Here is an 18159-nt window from a genome sequence, read left to right on the forward strand (position 1 = left end):
GCTCATTGTTTGTTTGGACATTAAATTGTATCCTGTGCAACATATGGATTTGGCTACTTTGACATTGTTGTACAATGGGTTGTATACTTTATGGCACGCAAGGATCTCAAATAGTTTTTATACCCTTATGAATACTAACACAATCTGTTTTTCATACTATTTCGCAACAACTATTTCCCAAATTGTGCACATTTTAAACAATTTCTAATGCAGACCGTTATGATTATGAATATCGTCAACCAATCAATTTTTTTAATAGAGCAATGCTAAGATAGTTCAATTTTTCGACTACGACATGGTGTCATTATCAATTTGGTTCACACTATACAATTATATCTTATACTCAACAGGTGCGATTTCGGATCGGGACTAATCATCCATGCAATCTTTGTTAATTATTTACTCAGGAGTCTTCTTTCAACCTTACTAAAAGAGGTGAGGAGCCTTTGTACTCAATACTCTGATATTGCCGGACCTGATATATGAATAGAGCCAATACCTGGATATTTAGTGGGTCTCTCTTCATTCCTTGTTTTCCAATCTCTTAGATGTGTTAGTCGCAAGATGCTCTGAGAACCACGATAATGTTTCTACATTATTACTTTGTGCTGAGTACTCGTGGGACGGTAGTCACCCTTGGTAATGATTCATTCTATTTTTACACTTCCTAACCGATAGATTTCTTGTTACTTCCATGATAATGTCCTAATCATCATCACTACACTTTCTGTAACAGGTTATTATACCAATCTCACAAGGAACAAGGGTAAGCCTGCACTTTTGAAACTTAGTGCATTCTACCCCTTTGCTTTCAATCATAGGCATTAATTGCACAATAATTAGACACCTTGGCCCCCCCCCATCTGTTTTTCCCACATTAATCGAACCTTATATGGTCTTATTAATACTCACCACAGGACCAACTAGCCATGTTAGGCACCATATTGCTTCCCTTTCAGGACTATAAAACCCCACAGAGGCACTGGGGCAAGTGAGGTGACATACTCATACCATTATACAATTGGTATAACTAATTGATTTTTCGCATGACTGTGAATGTATTCCCATTTTGCGTTTTCATTTCCTTGTCTGTTTTCCGCAATACCCTGAATCTGCAAACTAGTGTTTGGTATGTTACCATATTTTTTATTTCCAAATACTATGTCCTACTGTGTTATGTGGGTAATATAATTTTCCTCCATCAATCTACATGATTCCTATGAATATTGTATATGTCTTGGATATATTCTTTTCAAACCAATTCACGATAATGTTTTGCACTCTGATGAATTGGTTCCTTAATCATATGATGGCAATATGTGTATTTTATTTTTTATCCCTGCCTATTTGGCCTCTCTTGTTTCCATATGTTTTCAATACTTTGTGTACTACATTTGCACTAGACAGCCTTGAGGACGACCTGTGTGGTCCAAACACGTGTCAGCTGATCAGAATCGGAATAAATATAATCTTATCTAAAAGATTTTTAATAATTGTTTCTAATCGTTTCATCAACACATTGTTTGGCAGTGCGCGAGTCACCATTTTTCCAACACAATTGGATTATAGTTCAAATACACAGTTATCCTCACCCCCTGGCTATGAGTTGAACCATCGCTGGTCTCATTAGTTTGGTGACACAACTAGAGGATGTGGATTTGCTGAACTGGAGAGCAGAGAACTTCCATGTGCGACCCTTACAAAGAAACTCTAGAAATTATTGATAAATGGGTTTTCCGAACCACATCATATGTCATATATTGAGCTCTTGGTTACTCCCAAATGTGCATAACTATAATAACACAGAAAGGAGAACTCTCTGAATGCCTCACTATAAAAAAGTGAACTGCATAGCCCTACTAACTAGTTTCCCTTTGCATAAACAAACTTACCCTACTGATTATAGAGATTGCCAAACTTATTTTAAGAGTTATAGCTTTCCCTGGGTTTCAGTGGTGTGTCGACTATCTAATATAAGGAAAAGTGCAGAGGAACCTCTGACCAGCTATCTATGAGTGTATAATTTAAAAACAAACCAAGACTATTTCGAAGGACTACTCCAAAATGTCTCATAACTCCTGTAAAAAGGAAGAGAGTAAAGTAGGGACTATTTTACTTTATTCTGCCCTTTTTTTCTCTCCATAGTCACAATTTTTTCACAAGTGGCTTTCTATTCATACACCTATGATTAAAGGTATTCCTAAGTCTTTCGGTTGACCGGTTTCTGCGATATATTAGTGCATCACATTCATCAGGACCATAATCAATTGATTTATTAGTGTTTCATAATATTTCATGAGTCACAGAGCAGGTCAGATCATCTACTATTTTGCTGGCTGTTAATCCTGCCTATGAGACATAAACATAACAGACATTACTTTATGTCTCTTTTCGTATATTCAGGGGGATTGTTCATGTCGATCTGTTCATGTCAATATATTTGTGTATTGTGATGCATTTGAAGGCTCTGTCCCTTCTTTCATGTGGGAAGCTACCCCCTTTGAGCCTAGGCAGGTGAGCCTGCTAAGCAAAACCATCTCTAGGGATTTAGGGGATACGGAACCTCACTGGGAGTGTCTCCTCTCAAGGGGAGAAGGACTCCCATTCCCATAAGGAACTCCCTATAATCAAGACAGTGGGGGTCACTACATGTTTGCCTGTATCCCGCTGGTAATTCTGGTGGGATACCAGCAAACGGTATTACCGTTCCCGCTGCCTGATATCCCGGAATATTAAGGTTAACCCCACTTGCAAACTTGTACTCTGCCGATCCGGAAATGTGCTGGTATATGGAAATACATGCCCTTTTATTTCAGACTGGCAGAGTTTTAGTGACCCCCCCATTGTCTACATACATGGGAATCCGAGAAACCGATGTTACATTGAATTGTGGCACTCAGAATAACATTGACAGTGCCTTTGGATGTTTCACTCAAGACAATGCTGGCCTCTGTGTGGGCTTAAGAGCTGAATATAACCAACATGCCCTTTTTGTGTCACGGAGCAAGAATGGCACGATCACCCTTGAATGGAGGAGAAGCAATATGCAGAGGCAAGCCTCCTACATGCCGATGTCACTGAGGGGCAGAGCCGTGCTGCACAGCGGAGCCAGCTGTGGCGCACAGAGAGACTGGAGAAAGAAAAAGACAGCCTGATATCGAGGCATGGCCATGCAGAGTACGTGGTGGGTCTGGGGCACAAGAAACAATGCCGAACTCATAGTGCAAGGAACAAATCCTTCACTCACAAGGAAGGAGTCGAGGAGCAGAGAAGTGCTGAGATGAGCGGAACAGCAAATTCGCTTGTGGCCAGCAGGGAACGCCAGAAAGCTGTGGTGAATGTCACAGCAGCTGAGAAGATGCCACCTCTCTAGAGCAAACTTGTGCGACAGAGAAGGTACCTGTGTTGCTCATAGTGTAGGGGGTTGGGGAGACCAGAGAGTGAACGAAGAAGGAAGGATTATTCTATAGCTCAATCAGGAACCTAAAGGCCTGGAGAGAGAGTGGGAAACAAGAAACATCAACAGGTACAGAATCCATAGAAACCCAAATATTGTAAGCTGCCAAATGGCTCCCAGAAACTCCTGAGAAGCAAGAGAGAGATATGTAAAGAGGGATTATCAATACCCCTGGGAAACCAGTGAGACATTGGAACCAAGAAACCCAAGTGGGAGCAAGAAGGATTTCAGATACCCCAGTGAAGTAAATAAAACATTGAAACAGAGGAACCCAAGGGGCTTCAAGGGACCTGTGTGTTGTATACTTCCAGACAGCTCTCAGAATCCCCCTCAAGGTTTGAAGGAACCACATTTTGAAACCTAGGCCTCTCACCCACTATCCAGAACTCTAAAATGTAGGTGTGTTCCCCATATCTGCCTACTATACTGTGAAACCTACTGTATTGTAAAACCTAGGCCTCTCTCCCACTATACAGGACTCCCAATTCTAGGTGTATTCCCCAGCACCCATACTGTATTGTGAAACCTAGGCCTCTCTCCCACTATACAGGACTCTCAAATCTAGGTGTGTGTTTCCCCGTACCCATATTGTATTGTGAAACCTAGGCCTCTCTCCCACTATACAGGACTCTCAAATCTAGGTATGTTCCCCATATCTGCCTACTATACTGTGAAACCTAATATATTGTGAAACTTAGGCCTGTCTCCCACTATACATGGCTCCCAATTCTAGGTGTTTTCCCCAGCACCCATATTGTATTGTGAAACCTAGGCCTCTATCCCAATATACAGGACTCTCAAATCTATGTGTGTTCCTCATATCTGCCTATTATACTGTGAAACCTACTGTATGGTGAAACCTGGGCAATATCTCCATATCTGCCTATTACATCTGCCTTGTCCGCACTAGCAAAGATCACTGCTGCCGAACAACTTCAAAGCCTACAGTACATATACATTACACCACATCTGTGGACACAGGGCCCAGGCACGGCCAAACATCCATGCACCATAGAATGCAGCTATGGCTATGCTCATCTGATCTAGCTGCGCATATAGCCGTTCAAACAGAAACACCTAGCGTACCTCATCACCTCTGCCACTACCATACTGTATCTCACCTGTAACTTTGTTCCTCACTTATATTTGTAAATGCACCCAGATACCTCTGGGTTAGGCGCGCTAAATAAATAAATAAATAAACAAACAAACAAACATACAGCGACTGCCAACAAAAGAAATTCGGTTTAGCTGGCCACACATCGATTCTTTCAACAATCGCACTATATTGCAAACCTCCAACAGCGCCCACCCACATGCCTGACCTCTTTGGGCTGCTTAGTCGAGCCTGGCCATCCACCTAAGTTTTAGACCAGCGCAAAATGCACACTCGCATCACCTAATCCAAAACTCTTAGAACCTCCAGCACATTCACTATGATCACCGAGGGCGTTCCAACCACAAAGTGCATTGAGGCTATATAAATGGGGAAAGAGCGATATATAAAAAACAAAATACAATACATATGAAAAGGGGTTTCCCCACAAAGAAAAGTGGGACATTGATACAAAGTAACTCTAATGGTTCCGGGTGCCCAAGAAATCCGACTTTTGTAATCCACCAAACATCTCACAGAAACTACAGAGAACCAAGAGAAGCATATGTAAGGAGGGGTTGACAATACCCCTGGGAGATAACTGAGACATTGGAACAGAGAAACCCAAGGGAGCCAGAGGGGCTCAATAAGACAAGTGAAGAACAAATTCAAGGGCAACACAGACACAACCATGACATGTACCAGAGTGGGAAAAAACCTACACATGGGTTGGGGAAGGGATTAAGGAGACATCCCTCCACCTACGACAATTTGGACATTTAATTTTATTTCAGGAACCTGACTTTATTTTGGAAACTTAAGAACTTGAGATACTTTTAGAACTTTGACAATAAGGGCAAGAACTGTTAAACCCGGGAGACTTTTTCCTACCAATAAGCATTGGATCCGAAACCAGGAGGGATTCCTGGAAACCCAGGGTAAACAACTCTTAAGGCAGGACACTCTGCCTAGTTATGTTTTTTCAAAGTGGTAGGGCCAGTTTAGACATTAGGTTTGGACAGAGGACAGAGGTTGGACAGAGGACCTTTTTTTGTTATTTTGACTATTAACAAACACCTAGTATATTTTGTTAGGAAATAAACTCCCCTTTTAGCAATAGGGCTAACAAGGCGTATTTTAAGTTTAATAAACCCCTTTGTTACCAAATCTTCTGGTCAGAGTCCTTCTGTCATGCCTGCGCCATGGGCACATCCATTTATGCTCCATTTGGACTTTGCTGCTAAATGATTATTGTAAACTAACTACGCATACCATAATGCACCTGGCCGCAAGCATTGTTTCCTGGCCGTTCCTATTGGTTTTCTATGGAACTACACCCCCCAGAAGCCTTAGAGTCTGTTCCTGCTTCCACCAGCCCAGGAACAGAAAGGGAGGTGGCTGTTTGCCTGCAGGTGTGATTCGCCAGGTGAAACCAATTAGCCTGCCTCTGTGCAGGGCTAGGCAGTATAAAGGCTGCTGCCTGCAGTGGCTCAGCCTCTTGCATCCGAGAGTCCTCCCTCCACCTTTCGCTCCTGACTTCGGTTCCTTGTATGCTGTTAATCATCACTCCTGCACTCCTGCTTGGACCCTGCCTTGCAGCTTGCTACACCCTGCTGCCTACAGCCCTAGCCTTTTGGGCTCCCTGCCTTGTTGCTTGCTTCACCCTGCTGCCTCCAGCCATAGCCTTTCAGGCTCCCTTCTTCACAGTCTTGCCCTGCCGGGCTCTCCACATTACAGCGGATCTCGCTCTGCTGTCTTCCAGCCTCCGCCCTTTCCCTGCGGGCTCTCCACATTGTAGCGGATCTCGCTCTGCTGCCTTCCAGCCTCCGCCCTTGACCTGCGGGCCCTCCACATTGCAGCTGATCTAGCTCTGCTGCTTTCCAGCCTTAGCCCTTGTCCTCTGGGCTCCCTGCTCTGCAGCCTGCCACACTCTGGCTGCCTTAGCCCTTGTCCTCTGGGCTCCCTGCTCTACAGCCTGCCTCACTCCGGCTGCCTTAGCCCTTGTCCTCTGGGCTCCCTGCTCTACAGCCTGCCTCACTCCGGCTGCCTTAGCCCTTGTCCTCTGGGCTCCCTGCTCTACAGCCTACCTCTTTCCGGCTGCCCTAAACCCTTTTCCTCTGGCTTTCTACCCTACCATCCTACTCCTGTAGGTTTACTAACTGCTTTCCTGCTCCTCTGAGCTCTCTACCTTGTACCTTACTGTCCTCTGCTATCCTATCCTGTTACTCGACTTTCCCTTCTATTCCTTCTGCTAGTTTGCTATCACCTCCTTTCCTGGATTTGTCTGTTGTAACATCTCTTGTACCGTTTGTCGACCCTTTGTTCCAGAGCTTGTCTGTTGGTTCCCCATCAGTCAACCTCTGCCCCTTCCTTTGTCTTGTTTCTACATTACAGACACCCATAGCTGCTGTTCCAAGTCATGAGCAAACAGCGTGGGCCTCTGTTATAGCAAACTGTGCAGAAGGCTAGAGTAATTCCAAGGTTCGTGGAATACTCTTTTCCTATTCTGCATACACCCCAAGAGGGTATCCATTCTGTACCTTTTCCCTTGCTACTCTTTCCTACTCTTCGTTCTATTTCCGTTCTGCTGTGTGTGTACTTGTCTGTCCACTTATTTTCAGCACCCAAACTCTTCTGGGTGTCCTGTGCCACTCTTTATAGAGTGCCATCCGTGACAGAATGCAAGAGCCAAAAATTTCTTATTTCATTGGCCGGAAAGGCACACACAGACCTAAGATGCTTTCCTTTCGAGTTAAGAAACCTTTGCATAAACCTATGGTTTCCCTAAAGACAGCAGACAAGAAATCTAGTCTGAAGGACAGACTCGCCTTAGTAAACAAAGATTTACAAGCACGGTACTATACTCACTGGCTAGCTGACCCTTCTTCCATGTACAATTATTATGACATTTGCGACTATGATCCGCAGTCCTTATCTGTTGCAGAGCTACAGCAAGAGAATGAATTCTTACAGATCTTGTTAGACCAGACAGTGGAAAACTCTCCTGCGTCTTCTGACAAGCCTGCTAACACCGCCACAGCTAAGGACATATCACTCATTGTCAGAGAATCTAAACCTGAATACGCCGTTGCCAGTGTGATATGCGCAAGATCTGCTTGGCAAGCTCCCCAGAATGTTGGAAACCCTTATTTGTCAGGACAAGGCAGTCATGATCCTGAGGTTTGTGCATCTGGTTCTGGGTACAAAAGACCTATACTAACCATCGGTTGTCTTAATGATTCCCCAGTATCTGCTAATCGCAATAACCCTAAGGTCTGTCTTCCCATTGCTACAACCGAATTTTCTGCCACACCAGCTTCTGAAGCTTTGGATCAATCTAATGATACTTACCTGCTACACGAACAACTCCTACGCCTTAAAAGAAAGACCGAAGACCTCTATGACGACTTTGTTTCTTTGTATTATAAGAATCTTATGAAGGGACACAAGTCACCAGACCTTCTGACAATATGTCCAACACCTGACATCTTTTCGTTAGAGATCGACATGATAAGGCCTGGAGTTGACATACAGAAAAGTATACAGACTTTTACCAAGCAGATGGAAGACCTAAATATTGCATATGTATCCCTTCTAGAGATTGACACAGCTCTTTCACCTTCCAGCCGCAAAAACTCAGGTTGTTGTACTGACAGCAAAGAATTAACTTCTCCGGTGGGTCAAATCACGCACACAGCCATTACACAACAAAACAAGGGTGGTCTTCTGATTGAAAATTCTTCTGAGTCAAAGGATGGTTCCGCCCTCACCCTTGCCTATCGTCCAGTTCTCACACCTACAACCTCCTCTGCAATGTCTATAGCAGCTGAAGAGACTGGCACAGTTCACACAGAGCATGCTGAAGTGGCAAGCGGGGCTTGCCAAAGTGCGGCTGTGCTATCAGACATCACTCTCGAACAATTAACATCTTCTGTTTCTTCGATACCCCCTGAATCAACAGTGGTTGTGGTACCCGATCTACCAGTAGTTGCAACACCTGATCTGTCTATGGCTGCGATAGCACTCGAACTTCCAACTACTATTCAAGATCTCTCTGCTGCTGTGGTTCAAAAACCCCCTGACACATTTGAGACTTCTGAAGTCCCTGCTACCGATCTTGAGGTTGCTATAGCTATTGGGAATCCTGAAACTACTACTCCAGTTGTGCCTGCTGGTATATCTATAGCTCTAAGACTGCCAGACTCTACTCTACCAGTCTCATGTGCTTTCCAGCCTGCTGGCTCTCTCATGGTACCCTCACACCCAGTTGTTACAGCATCGATACCCCCTACAGCCATCCAAGATCTCACCGCTGCTGTATCCTCTGAACTCTCTATGGCTAACTCTAATGTTGTCATTGCTACTTCGGATGTCTTGGAAAACCTTCCTAAAGATACCAATGCTGCTGTACCTATGGCTCCACTTTCCAACATCATATTGTTGCCCGTCAAGAAAAATTCTATCTTGGAGCCTGCAGCAGTTTTTCGCAGTTCCTCTCTTCATGCACACACAGTTGGGGTCTGTGTTCCAAAGACTTCATCTTTTCTGAATTCTACATCAAAGGTTCAGAACATTGGTACTGGCTCCGTAATTCAAGACTCTCACCTTACAACTCGTTTCTGGTACCTCATGATGTGCCTATTTGGAGTAAGACTCTTGTACTGTGGTACAGACACTCTTCCTCCAGGTCGGTCTTCAGGGAGCCTGGAGAGGGGCCTGGAGAGGGGCATACTGTCATGCCTGCGCCATGGGCACATCCATTTATGCTCCATTTGGACTTTGCTGCTAAATGATTTGAAGTGGGAGAATGGAAAACCAGACTCCCGTCCTTCACCTCTCGCGCTTGGCCTAGAGGGTCGCGGCCCAGACACCCGCCACGAGAAGAGTTTGCCCATTTACCAGATGACCAAATACCCTGGTACAGAAACATACGGATGTGTCCATCTGCCTGCCCAACAGCCCGCACTGGCCATGCCGACACCTGCGGCACGGACCAACTAGACTGAAATCTACACATCGTTAGAGATGCCATGACGACCTAGATAACGGGAAGCACCGCTGAACTATTATACACGCTGAACATTTCCACACCAATCTACACGAAGAACATACTCAGTGCTCTGACGTAGGCGACAGGCTTATTCACGGACGTGCATCTTTATTATTTTTACATAGGCTTTCAGAATGCAGAAACGCAAGACGCACCATGAGCTCATTTATAACGCTTGCTCACGCTTCTCTTGAAACCCGTTACCATCATGAGAGATATAATGGAAACACGATACTGGCCATGAAACTGTATGCCACTATAACCTAAAGCATCCATGCACTAAATGGATTACTCGTGCACCAGGCCCAAGTAGGCCCCAAGCAAGAGTTCCCGTGGACATTAACAAAGCAAAAGTCAGGTTGCTGAGCCTGCAGAAAGAACCCAGTGGAGCAACCAGCCAAGGTCGTAATGTTGCAAACCCACAGTCAAGAAACAAATCTTCAAAGGCACGATGTTGCAACCTCGCACTCCACGTACCAATGTTAAAATCATATCTGCAAATTAAACCAGACATACAGTGGAAAAACAATATTAATTGTGCAGAATTATGCCTCAAACACGGTCCCTCCCCACGTGACCAAGCCGAACCTGACGAGATGCCAAAACCCAGGAGAGAAAAGGCGTCTGGGTACCTCGCTACGAGACGCAGGCCGACACACTTGAAAGGCTCAATGGACACCTGCTACAGTGGGAACGGTCAGTCTCCCACCTATGAATAAATCCTCACATTGCCTGCACGTACCCATACTGAAACACTGTTGCAACCACAGGTGCACCGTGTGCTGGGAACAACGGTGGTCCCAGGCTGGGGAGCTCACGGATGCACCAATCAGAACATGAGGTTCTTATCTCAGACGTCAGTAACGTTAGCCAATCCTCAGGGGTCTTCATGTAACAATTCTTATGTATCTAATTGTAGGGACAACCCAGATATACCACCTGACTACACCTTAACCACTAATATCATTCTCTATAGGCGTACTATACTAACCCCACCACTCGAGCAACCAATCAAGAGTGGCGATAGGTTCTTTTGGTAACTTTTTGGAATGACGCAAGTAGCGCGTCATAATGTAGTAAAAAGGGCCTGCGAGCCCCACTATTGTGTGTGTGTCAGGACGAACGCGTGCGCTCCTTGACCCATCCCTGCCGTTTGCATAATAAACGACAGAAGTTGCCTTGCTCCTTGTGTGTGCCTCATACTCTGTCTCGATCCGAGATATACACGGGAGGAGTTGGGGCCTCCCTGCCCGGAGGTCTGCGGACGGCCCGGCCGACCCCGGCAGAATTCCCCCCCGACAAGTTGGAGGCACTGCTGAGATCTGTTTAAGATCGACTTTTATTTTTTATTTTTCCAGGCACTCCCGTTGCGGGGAGGCCCGGCGGCGCGGCCCCCTCTGCCGTTGCCCCCTTCTGAGGACTACAGGACCATCGCGGAGCTGCGAGAGGACCGGACAGCGCAATCCGGATATTGGCCCTCGGGAGCCGGTTGAGAAGTATCCCGCCCGCGGTCGGCGAGTGTCCAGACGTGGTCCAGACGAGGGGAGGTGGCGAGCCGCTTGGAGGGGTGCACGCAGTCGAGCGGCCCTGCATCGAGGGAACTTGGTGAGCATGACACGCACAACAAGCAATGCGAAATTGTGAGGGAGGGGGCGGAAGTAAATAAGGGAGGAGGGAGGTATTGTAAAAAGGTGGGGTGAAGGTTTAATTGAGTGATGATAATGGAATGAATGGTAGTGAATTGAGTGCGAGAGAAGGCGGCTAACGTTACGCGAAAGAGGGGGGCGGGGCACGAAAACAACACGTGCAGACGCTCGTAACAAGAAGCTAACGTTACGCGAAAGAGGGGGGCGGGGCACGAAAACAACACGTGCAGACGCTCGTAACAAGAAGCTAACGTTACGCGACAGAGGGGGGCGGGGCACGAAAACATCACGTGCAGCCGCTCGAAAGACACTGATTGGCCTAAATCGCGACTACGTGTGAGGGTGGGTGTGTGTGGTTTCCTACGATTTGACATTTATCATTCAATGAGTAGATGAGGTTCCCTATTGTTCGAGCAAGAAACTCGATAGGTAGATGAGGTTCCCTATTATTCGAGCAAGAAACTCGATAGGTAGATGAGGTTCCCTATTGTTCGAGCAAGAAACTCGATAGGTAGATGACGTTTCCCTGTGGGCGGTGGCTAGTTACGTAGTTGCCCAAAACGGAAGATAATTGGCTGGTTAAGCCCTCCTGTTGAGGGGCGTATCACACGCGAGGCGACGCAGCGTGCGCAGTCCGGTTATAGTATTGATGAGATTACCTTGTTCCAGGAGAGACAGGAAGACAGCTGTAGGGTTAGCGGGGTAGATTGCAAGTGTATTTTGAATTTAAAGAACATAACACGAATATACCAGTAGTTCGAAGAAATAGGTGACGTCACCAGTAGGGATTTAGTAAGATATCGTGAACACAAGAAGCTTTGGGTTTGACATTGGTGGGGAAGAGAAACATGATAAAGGAGCGGACACGGAGATAAACGATAAACGAGTGGATCAAAGAGGAGAAGGGGAAGGGGGCGTGGCTGCGCACGGAGAACGCCGGCCACGGCAAGTGTAAAGGTGGGAGGAGAACGGGGAAAAAGGACGACTGTGTAAGATCGTCGTAAGGGGTACGCAGCTGCAGGGGGCTGCGTGCGCTTCGGCCGCAGGGGGCCGTAGGGGAAGGAATATAATATAACATCATAAATATATTTGTTTTATAATTTTTTTTTTTTTTTGTGTGATTATTATCATTGCATAATTTGTCAAAGGATTGTCGTAAGTCCCCACACTTGCGGGGCAAGGTAAGCAATAAAAGGTTGTATGTTGCAAACTGGTAGCAAGGGGAAGGGTAAGAAAGGGTGCGCTAGTATGTCAGACGGGAGAGGGTTGGGAGGGTGGGGGAATACCCTCACTACCCCACTACAACATATATGCACCACACTGCCACCACATAGGGAGAAGTTAATTAAGTACAGCATAGAGTGGACCCAGGGGACGGACAACAAAATGTTGACACCATGGCCGCCTAATGGTAGCTTTGACCCATATGCCCAACATTCACTATTAAACCATCTGCACAATACATACAAGGGGAAGAAGTTGGCAAACCATGTGGAGGTGTTTAACTTATGGAGGATGTTCCAGGGGTCTAGACCAGGACCAAATGGAATGTTCACTATGGGGGAAACACCGGAAGAAAAGGAGATTAAGAAAGAAGGAACGGATGGGGAAAAGGAGAGTGAAGGAACAAAGAATATGGGGAATGAAAAATTGGGTGGAGGAAAGGTTGATAAATTAGCTGACATAAAACAGGAACCGAGCAATGAGATACCCTTAACACCGGGAGTGAAAACAGAGGGGGGAGGGTTGTACCCTTTAAGAGAATTAGGAGAAATAAAAGGACAGTTAAGGGCGGCTGAAGGATACTCAAACCCGGCATACAGCCCTCCACCATATGTGGCTCATGGAAAGATACCAATGGGGGACGGGAGGAGAGAAGAGCAGACTGTAGAGATAGGAAACGATGAGTGGGTAGCTGCACAGATATTGTTGAAATTACGAGGATCACTAACTGGAGAGGAAAGGGAGGCGGTAAAGAGAACAAACGAGGATAGTGAAAGAGAGAGTGAAATGAGGGGAGAGGAGCTGCTACGGCAGAAGGAAGAGATTTTGGAGGAAAGATTAGCTAAACTAAGGGATGAGCAGAATGAACTGATAAAACAACTTGAGGGGGAGGAAAGAGAGAGAGTGAGGAAAAGGAAAGAAGATAAGGACGAATTGGAAAAATTAAGGGAGCAAAGTGAGGAGAGAAAGAGGGAAGCTGTAAGGGTAAAAGCAGCAGCAGAAAGGGTATCAAGAGTAGTGATGAGGGAGAAGAAGAAGGAAGAAGAAGAAAATGAAAAGGAAATGGAAATATGGAGGAGGAGGATAATATCAGAGACAGCTAAAAAATATGAAGAGGGGAAGGTAATAGAGAGTATAGTAGAAAGAGAAAGGGTGAAATGGGAAAGGAGGAGAGAGGATGAAAGGATATTGGAACAGATGAGCAACGAAGTAATGGAGGAATTAAAAAGGAAAAGAGAGGAAAATAGTAGGGAGATGGAGGAGAGGAGTGAAGGGGAGAGAGAAGAGAGTAAGAGGGAGAGTGAAAGATGGGGAGAAGTATATAAAAATAGAGAGGTAGCAACAACGTCAGCACTAAGGGGAACAGGTGGTAACAACGGAAAGGAAGAGGGAGACCTAATAGACTTAAAAACTGTAACAATAAAAGGAAAAAAGGCAGAGTGGGGGGCGCAATTTATGAATGATTTTTGTAGTGAGGATGGAAGGAAGAGTGAAAGGGAAAGCTTAGATAAGCTATACCTCACTAGAACAAACATAGATTCGCCATGGGTGAGTAGAAGATGGGAGGAGCTGGAGAGAAGTAAGGAGGAAGTGAAAAGAATGGGAGAAACACAAACTAACGAACACACGCCACCGACGCTCACCAACCAACACACGCCACCCACATCACCATCACGCTCTCTAACGCCACACCCCACATGTTCAACAACTGCACGCTCTCTGCACAGAATAAAGCTCGCACCCTTCATGGACGAAGTTACACCTTATGCATGTCGGCTTAGGGACCTCCCTAGTCGCAGGCAAGACAGGCAAACAGACGTGACAATATTGAACAAAGGAAAGGATGAAAAAAGGGGAAAGGAAGAAGAGGGAGGTAGGAGAAGAGGTAGTAAGGAAGGATTTGAAGTAGTAAAAGGAATGGGGGAAGAGGAGGGGTGTGAAGAGTTAACATCATGGAGCATAAAGGATGACACAAGACAGAATGTAATGCCACTGCTGGAGAGAGGAGGGGTTAGACCACAATATGTACCTTGGAAACATACGGATAAGGAAAACATAAAATGTAGGCTCCCATCATTAAGTGGAGGTGCGGGTAAATGGATATATGAAATGGAAAAACACACCGCAGGACAGAAACTAGCAGTGGGAGATGTTAAGGGCCTGTTAATATCAATATTAGGGGATAGAGCGGATGACATTTGGAAAAGAGCGGGATTCGATGGGGTAACAATAACAAACACATCGCATGATGGAGCACCATTTGCAAACTGCAGACATGCGCTATGGCAGGCACTAAGAGTGCAGTACCCAGACACATCAGACATAGGAGCCATTACTTCCCGTAAGATGGGTGAGAACGAGGATCCTGTTGATTATATCCAGGATATTCAAGAGAAGTGGCGCATGGAAACTAGAGAACAATGGGACAAAACACCAGCCATATTTTATCATATACTAGTACAAGGGCTCCCAGAAGGAGTTCAGAGACAATTAAAGAAAGTAGTGGGGATGGAAGCAAAACCATGGCCGGAAATACAACTGACTATAGTACATCACTGTAGAACATGGCAAGGAAAAATGAAACAAAAGGAAGAGGACAGGAAAACAGAAGAGGCCAAATTAGTACAGAAAAAACTTACTAAATATACCATGGAAGGGGCACTAATAACTGCGCCAACACCAATGGCCCAAAGCCCAACGCAAGTAGTGGCTGCACAAAATCCAGCTCAAATAGCGCCTCCACAAGAGGTAATAGAGCAAGTGCTGCCTCTGCAATCACACGCACAGAACATGGGAGGAGGGTACCCAATGCAAGGAGCTGGGTATTATAATTATAATAGAGGGAGAGGAGGGTTTATGAGGGGAAGAGGATACGGATATAATACCCAACAACAGGCTGGGGGACTCAGAAATAATTACCAGACAGGGCAACCAGTATACCAGGACAACACAGGGAACTTCCCATGGCAAAACAGGGAACCACCCGTGTGTTGGAGCTGCGGACTATTAGGACACATGTCACGTACATGCAGGGTCAGGCCAGGAACACCAGCATGGAACGAACAAGCACAACATAGGACATCACAAGAACAGCAGGGCATACAACCACAGCAGATGTCACCACAAGGGAGTGACCAACACTATTCCCTACCACAACAACAAATAAAACAATACCTGCCACAAGTAACTGGTGCAGCGTTAATACAACCACCACCACAACCTGAACGAACGCAATTGGGTGGGGTGACGGTGTTGGGGCACAACCCTTACACAGGGAATGGCCAGTCATTGTACCCCCAATAGGACAGCCCACAGACGGCCTTGGTGTGTCCCATCCTGTCAGTAACACCTAATAGTGCGGAGGAGCCACGCATAGAGGTAACGATAGGTGACAAAAAATTATCATTCCTTGTTGACACCGGGGCGACCCGGTCTTGCATAAGGGAAGGTAAGTTTAAGATGTCAGGCGAAGCCATGAACACACAAGGGTTTTCTGGGGCTAAAGGGTTGGTTCCATTTACTGATAACGTTCCGCTATCTATTGGAGATTACGATCTGTCAGTACCACTTTTGTATTATAGTGCCTCACCAGTAAACATACTGGGGAGGGACATAATGAACAGATTAAATATGACGATCTCCTTTACAGAGAATGGCATAATTTGCTCTACTCCAGGGATTAACATGCTTGCAGCACGACAGATTTTGCAAGCATACTGTGGACAGATAGCGATCAGGGCGGAGCCGGTAGACGGCGAGCTATTCCAGTACGGAACAGACATGGCATTTGCATGGATGCCAGGGATAGGAGGGAAAATATGGAGGAGACCAGCAGCCTATCTATTCCGACCAGAAACACCAGCTAATGAACTGGAAGGGAAGGTCATTGCAGTGGACATTGAGAGCATTATTGCAACAGCTGATTATGTTGCTGTGCACGCCCAAGATAAAGAAGGGAGAGCATGGAGGGCGGTGATAGCACTAGCAGAAGGATGTAGGCTGACCCAGGTGTCAGATGAAGAGTTGTTTTCAGAAGAAAAGGAGGAAAATGAAATGGTGTTCATGATGAGTGTAGAAATGTGGCTAACAGTGGCTCACAAACAAGTGGCACAGAAAATTGCAATGGCACTTGAGGCACCCGCTGGCACACCAGTCCCATTTTTTAAAGAAGATATGTCAAAGGTGCCAAAATCATTATGGACTATTAGCCCTTATGATGTAGGATGCATTAAAAGCATAGGGGGTGTAAGGATAAAATTAAAAAAGGGTGCCATACTACCAAGAGTGAAACAATACCCATTGTCAAGAGAGGCAGATGAGGGCATATACGAAACCATAACAGCCCTTATAAACAATGGCATATTGGTCCCCTCAGAATCCCCATGCAACACAGCTGTGTACCCGGTGCGCAAGGCTAAAGGAGGGTCTTGGCGGTTCATACAGGACCTCAGACCGTTGAACAACATAGTAGAAGCAGAGTATCCAGTAACAGCAAACCCGGCCACAATTTTGTGTGGCATTCCAGCAGAAGCATCACGGTTTACAGTGATTGACCTTAAAAATGCTTTTTTCTCAATACCATTACACCCAGACTCACAAGACTTGACAAGCTTCACTTACCGAAATAGGAAGTGGAAACATACCAGATTACCACAGGGATATTGTGAATCACCTTCAATTTTCAATAGGGTAATACAGATGGATTTGGGTAACGTTGAGTTGGAAAGCACAGTGTTACAGTATGTGGATGACATAATAATTTGCAGTACAAATGAAGATAAATGTAGAGAGGACTCATTAAAAATGTTGACGATATTGGCTGAAAAGGGGTACAAGGTAGACATGGAAAAGATACAATACTGTCAGGAACAGGTACTTTACATTGGCCAACTGATATCACAATATGGAAGAAGGATTGCACCACAAAGAGCACAGGCAATATCAGGCACTCCCGTGCCACAGACTGTAAGAGAACTGCAGCAATTTCTGGGACTGTGCAACTACTGTAGAGCATGGGTATTTGATTACAGCTCTTACATAGGACCCCTGCTTGAGGGTTTGAAGGAAGCAAATAAAGGGGAGAAAAAGTTGGGATGGACTATGGAAATGAAGGAGGCATTTGATGAATTAAAAGAAGCAATATCAACTGCTCCAGTACTAGCATCCCCAGACTATGAGCGACGATTTTTTATATTCTCACATTGCGACTCAGCAGTAATGAAAGCAGTATTGGCCCAAAAGACTAGCATGGGCTATAAACCAGTAGCATTTTACAGCGGTCACTTAGATCCAATAATGTTAGGACAATTCTCTTGCGAACAAGGTCTTGCTGCAGCTGCATTTGCAGTAGAAAAAGCATCATCAATAACTATGGGGTGTCCAACTACACTATTTGTAGAACATGCACTATTTGCGATATTGAATAAACCTAAGTCCACACTGACGACACAGAGGGCAACAGGTTATGAGATTATTTTGTCCAAAGCTGAACTGGCAATTGTTAGATGTAGCACGGTTAACCCTGCAAGGTTCCTAGCAGAAGTAATTGAAGAGGGAGATTACGCCCACGACTGCACCCAAGTAACTGAGATGTACTCATGTACTAGGAAAGTTGAAGAAAACGCACTAGAGGGAGGTGAGCTTTTGTTTATTGATGGGTCATCAACTATTGATCAAGGAGACGGGA

This window comes from Ambystoma mexicanum, chromosome 2p, assembly GCF_040938575.1.
Source record: "Ambystoma mexicanum isolate Mex_15411 chromosome 2p, UKY_AmexF1_1, whole genome shotgun sequence".
Lineage (NCBI taxonomy): Eukaryota > Metazoa > Chordata > Amphibia > Caudata > Ambystomatidae > Ambystoma > Ambystoma mexicanum.